We start from the raw sequence: 6,000 nt of genomic DNA on the forward strand, positions 1-6,000 counted from the left end.
ACGGACAGGACCCTACCCTAGGCAGCTCCAAATAGGGGGTTTCCTCTTCCCCAGGCCCAGAAAAAAAAAAAACCCTCTTGCCTTAGGTCTCAGGTGCCCAACTCACCCAGTTGACCTGGGATATTCCAGTTTGAGTATCCCCAGTTTGATTGGGAGAGCCGGGTCCTGGGCTGTACACCTGCCTTGGGTTGCCCCCCTTTCTTTCTTGTCCTAGGCAGTTGTGTGCCCCCTCCCCAACAGGCTTTTTACCCCCTGGGCAGTTTGAATATTGAGCCCAGCTTTCCAAAAAAATTAGGATAGTTGTTTATACTACAACTAGCCTTGACTCAGTGGCCCAGGAGTTCCTGGGTAACTCTAAGCCTATAACATCATAACTGGCTGGGGGGCTGCACATACCCAGTAAGCTGAGCCTGGACACCCCCAGGAAGGCCCCTTGCCTTCTTTGGCTCAATGTCTGTACAGGAAGCCAAGCAGAGTGCTACACTGCCAGGAACCAGCCAGCCCCAGAGGGATACACACTGTAGGACTTAGGTACCTCCCCAGTGATCAGTGCCTGCCAGGCTTGCCCACTGGTGGCCCAGTTAGCTCAGTCACCTTCCGCCCAAGTCTCACATCTCACATGTCTCCCCGCCGCCCCCCCCTCCCGCCCCCCGTCCATGTGGATGGAGTTGGATCCTGGGAACCGAAGGGTTAAATTGGGAGTCTACTCAGGGACTGACAGGGGCTGGAATGTCATTGATATGGAGAGCTTGGGCCTGCTCAGCAAAGTTACCATCTAAAAAGGCACTTTAACATATCCACAGGAATCCCTGCCCTGCCTCACCCAAGCAGGAAAGAGAAGGGGGAGGGAAACTTATAATGTACTGCTCCGGGAAGAAACCAAGGCTGGGGCCTCAGCCTCCCTCCTTCAGCCCAGCCCTGTACTGCAGTGATAAAATGACTTTGTCTTGGTTCCCTCTGGGAGCGACAGAGAGGATCAGGTGGACAGAAGAAGCTCAAGCTCAGCTTTGGTAGGGCAAAAGGGGGCCAAAGCTGGGGAAGGGGACTGTGTAAGTAGTAAGTAGCCTTGGGTGGCACAATAAGAGTCCCCAGGGCAGCTCCACCCCCTGCCAGTTTGAGGAACTGATTTCTTGGTGGAGAAGCCAGTCCCTAACCTATAAGTGCAGAGGAAGCCTGAAGGCCTGGTAATTCTCAGCAGCTCAGAGGAAGAACCAGCCCAGAGTGCTGGGGAACCTTGGCCAAGCTTACACTCAGGAAGGAGGACAAGCTTGAAGCAGCCCAGGTCGACTTCAGAGCCAGCTCCCTCAGGGGAGGGGCAGGGCTCAGGGTGCCCCTCCTGACCACAGTGGGCAGGGGCTCTTCCCAGTGAGCCTCCCCAACACCCATTCCTCTAGAGCCTGCCATTCCCTCCTTCCAGAAAGGAACTGCAGCTAGACCTGATTATGCCATAGACGGGATCAGAACAGGGACAAGTGGTAGATGAGCCCTCAGGCCTTGATTAACGATCTGTTATTGTTATACTGAAGTTTCCTACTCCCTGCTTTTTTTGGGGGGGCGGGGTGTACCAGGGATCAAACTCAGGTTTACTCCACCACTGAGCCACATGTTCAGCCCTATTTTGTATTTTGTTTAGAGGCAGGGTCTCACAGAGTTGCTTGGTGCCTCACTTTTGCTGAAATTGTGAAATTGGCTATTTTTTTTTTTTTGGTAATTCTAATTTGTTATACATGACAGCAGAATGCATTTCAATTCATAGTACACATATAAAGCACATCTTTATTCATCTCTGGTTGTACACAAAAGTAGAGTCATGCCATTCATGTCTTCATGCACATACTTAAGGTAATGAGGTCCATCTCATTCCACTGTCTTTCTTACTCCCATTTCCCCTTCCTCCCCTTTGCCCTATCTAAAGTTCCTCCATTCCTCCCATGCTCCCACCGCCCCCTGCCTAAGCCCATCCCCAATATGGAAGCATATTGGGGATATATGCATCCTCATATCAGAGAAAACATTCAGCATTTGTTTTTTTGGGGATTGGCTTCCCTCACTTAGCATAATATTCTCCATCGATTTACCTGCAAATGCCATGATTTTATTCTCTTTTAATGCTGAATTCCATTTTATATATATATCACATTTTCTTTATCCATTCATCTACTGAAGGACATCTAGGTTGGTTCCACAATTTAGCTATTGTGAATGTGCTGCATCCGTGTGGCTGCATCACTGTTGTATGCTGTTTTTAAGTCCTTTGAGTATAAACCCAGGAGTGGGATAACTGGGTCAAATGACTTTTCCATTCCAAGTTTTCCAAGGAATCTCCATACTGCTTTCCATATTGGTTGCACCAATTTGCAGTCCCACCAGCAATGTATAAGTGCCTTTTCCCCCTCATCCTCAGAGATTGGCTATTCTTTTATTTATTTATTTATTTATTTTCATTTTTTATTTTTAGTTGTCAATTGACCTTTATTTTAATTATTTATATGCGGTGCTGGGAATCCAACCCAGGGCCTCACCCATGCTAGGTAAGTGCTCTACAACTGAGCCACAACCCCAGCCCAGGTTGGCTATTCTTAATCAAATCAACTATAATCAGTAGGATGATGCCAGAAAATATTACAAGAGCCAGGCACAGTGGCACACACCTGCAATCCCAACCACTAGGGAGGCTGAGCAAAAGGATCACAAGTTCAAGGCCAGCCTCAGAAACTTAGTGAGGCCCTAAGGAAGTTAGTGTCACCTATCTCAAAATAAAAAACAGATGGAGGTGTGGCCCACTGGTTAAAGGGCCCTGGGTTCAGTCCTGGGCACTTAAAAAAAAATACACACACACACACACACACACACATCACGTGAGCCACACCTGGTGGCCACACCTATAATTCCAGAGACTTGGGAGGCTGAGGCAGAATGAAAAGTTAGAGGCCAGCCTCAGCCATGTAGTAAAACCCTACCTCAAAATAAAAAATATTAAAAGGATAGGATATAACTCAGTGGTAGAACCCCTCTGAGTTCAATCCCCAATATAACAAAAAGGGATGGGGGTGCTGGAAGTGTAACTCAGTGATGCATGCTTGCCTAGAATGTGCTAGATCCCAGTTCCATCCCCAGCACCACTTACTCCTTAAAGAAATTACTGTAATCCCAGGGCTCAGGAGGCTGAGACAGGAAGACCGCAAGTTCAAAGCCAGACTCAGCAACAGGGAGGTGCTAAGCAACTCAGTGAGACCCTGTCTCTAATAAAATACAAAATTGGTTTGTGGCTCAGTGGTTGAGTGCCCCTGAGTTCAATCCCTGGTTTCCCTCCCACCCCAAAAAAAGAAAATACCAAGCCTGGCACCAAGGGATGGTTAATCCCAGAAATTTAGGAGGATCACAAGTTCCAGGCCAGCCTCAGCAAGTTAGTGAGGCCCTAAGCAACTTAGTGAGAGTGTATCTCAAAATAAAAAGGGCTGGGGATGTGGCTCAAGATAAAGCATCCCTGGGTTCAATCCCCAGTACCCATAACAAAACAAAACAAAACAAACAAACAAAAACAAAGATAAAAGCTTTGCCTTGTATATTCATGTTCATTGGACTCAAGTACCTGCTTTTACTGGCACTGTGGAAAGTTCCCTTCTCCACTATCAATTACCTGGAAAGCACCCTACCCCCAGCCTCTGGTTCACTCTCTCCTGGCCTTAGCCCCTAGTGTGGGAACCACCATTGCTCTAGTCTGCCCCAGGACGTCACTGGGCAGTCACAACTGCCCGACCTTAGATAACTCAAGGCTTAAAGGAACAGAAGTGCGGCTCTGCCTATCTCCAGGGCCACCTCAGGCATTTTCTGAGTGAGCACCCCTACATTTTGGATATAGGGACTGACCTGGACAAGACTTTTGTCAGGCACATAAGGGCAGTTTCACTTGTAAACCTGAACAGACACAGTTGAATGGGTAACAATTAACTTTATTATCAGTGGTGATTGTTTTCCTTCAACCAGCAGTAGGTATGACTCCCAAGCTTTGAGGGTGGGGTCCCCACAGTGCTGTCTTTAAAGGAAGGTATTCACTGTCTCTGATGTCCATTTCTTAGTTGAGGGGAGGGCTACACAATATAAAGTGGAGACGCAGCAAGTTAACAGAATGGGAACTTGGCCATAATTCAGAGGAGAAAGACAGTCACTTTGTTTTTTTCTGTTGCCAGTTAGAGCTTTATCCAGAGCACCACTGGCTCCTGCCCAAGGGCTCCAGAGGCACCCAGTGCCCTGGCCAGTAAGTGACAAGACCTTGAAGTTATGGGAAGACAGGTAGGGAAGTGGGCCAGCCCAACAGGGGAGAGGACACTGCCAGTATAGACTGCATGGTGGATCCACAACAAAATGTGGAACCTGAGCCGGGCGCCATGGTGCATACCTGTAATCCCAGTGGCTTGGGAGGCTGAGACAGGAGGATGCCCAGTTCAAAGCCAGCCTCAGCAAAAGTGAGGCATTAAGCAACACAGTGAGACCCTGTCTCTAAATAAAATACAAACTAGGTCTGGGGGTGTGGCTCAGTGGTCCAGTGCCCCTGAGTTCAACCCCCAGTACCAAAAAAAAAAAAAAAAAGGAAGCAGGGAATGCCACCTTTTCTAATAAAAGGATCTTTGCAAATGCAATTACAAGAAGGATCTCAAGATGAGATTAATGGATTGAGTGTGGGCCCCTGCATCCAAGCTTCCAAGGAAAGATGTCCTTATAAGAGGAAAACAGGGAGATGTGAGACAGGCACAAAGAAGCTTGTGAGGGAGCAGAGACTGGAGTGAAGAGGCCCAAGCCAAGGAGGGCCCAGAGCCACCAGAAGCTGGGAAAGGCAAGAAGAATCCTTCCCTAGTGCCTTCAGAGGGAGAGAGGCCCTGCCAAGGCCTGTATCTGGGATTTTTGGCCTCCAGAACTAAAAGCAAATTTCTGCAGACTTGGGCCACTCAATTTGTGGTGTTATCACAGACACGGGAACCTAATGCACTACCCTTCTTGCTGGTGAGTTCTGGGCTCTAACAAGTCCCTCAAAGTCAAGATCAGCTTCCTGTTACCACTGCTGTGCTGCTGTCAAGAAGCCAGTGGAGATGAGCCGCCTGGGTGGTTACCTGAGCCTCTGCCACCTGTGGAACAAAGAACTTCATTGAATTGCACTGCCTGTACAGAAACTGGCCAGATGTGGGTGGAAGGCCAGTAAGGCTGGAGAGACTACAGGAGTTTCCTCTCAGGACTCAGCCTGGAGCTCTCCAGTCCCCTAAGGATGACTTCACAGCCCTTGTATGTGATCCTCCTGCCCAGTATCGATTGTCCATCATCAAGGCTAGAGGTCAGCAGGACCCCTGGATCTATTTCAGAAAAAGTATGACTAAGACCTGGGAGGATCAGAATTTCCAAGGGTAAACAGAGGAGGGCCTCAGCCATGGCATCCTGACCCCTTATCAGGAAAAAATGATTAATTTTGGACATGGATTGAAGCATTCAAACTTGTCTTCATCCCTTCATCCCCATTTCCTTCCCCATGAGCAGCAGTCCTGCTTGCTGCCTGAACACCAGCCAGTTATCAGCACTGGGATGAGTTACATTCTCAAATAACCCTGCAAGAGGCTTCAGGGCTGAAGAGAAAGATGGAAGAAAGCCCCCAATTTACTTAAAAGGACTTTATGGTCAGACTTAAACGCTTTTCTTCCCCAAACCTAGGCTACTGCCCTGATACCCTTCTTTGGTCCCCAGTCCGGGCTCTGACTCACGCCTTCTGAATCTGCCCTTGTCTAGGCAAGGCTGTCCACTCACCTGTCCGCTGGCCCTGCGGCCCGCGGCCTCGGGAGGGTCAGTCAGAAAGGCGGTGACAGGAAAAAGTGCGGTGGTGGGGGCGGAGGGAAGACTGGCAGCGGCCAGGGGTCGCGGGGCGTGGGCGGCGCCAGCAGGTTGAAAGGCGAGGGTCGAGCAGGCAGCGGCGGTAGCGGCTGCTGCTGCGGCTCGTCTAACAGGGGCGGACGGCCG

Source organism: Marmota marmota, unplaced genomic scaffold (assembly GCF_001458135.2).
Source record: "Marmota marmota marmota unplaced genomic scaffold, marMar, whole genome shotgun sequence".
Taxonomy (NCBI): domain Eukaryota; kingdom Metazoa; phylum Chordata; class Mammalia; order Rodentia; family Sciuridae; genus Marmota; species Marmota marmota.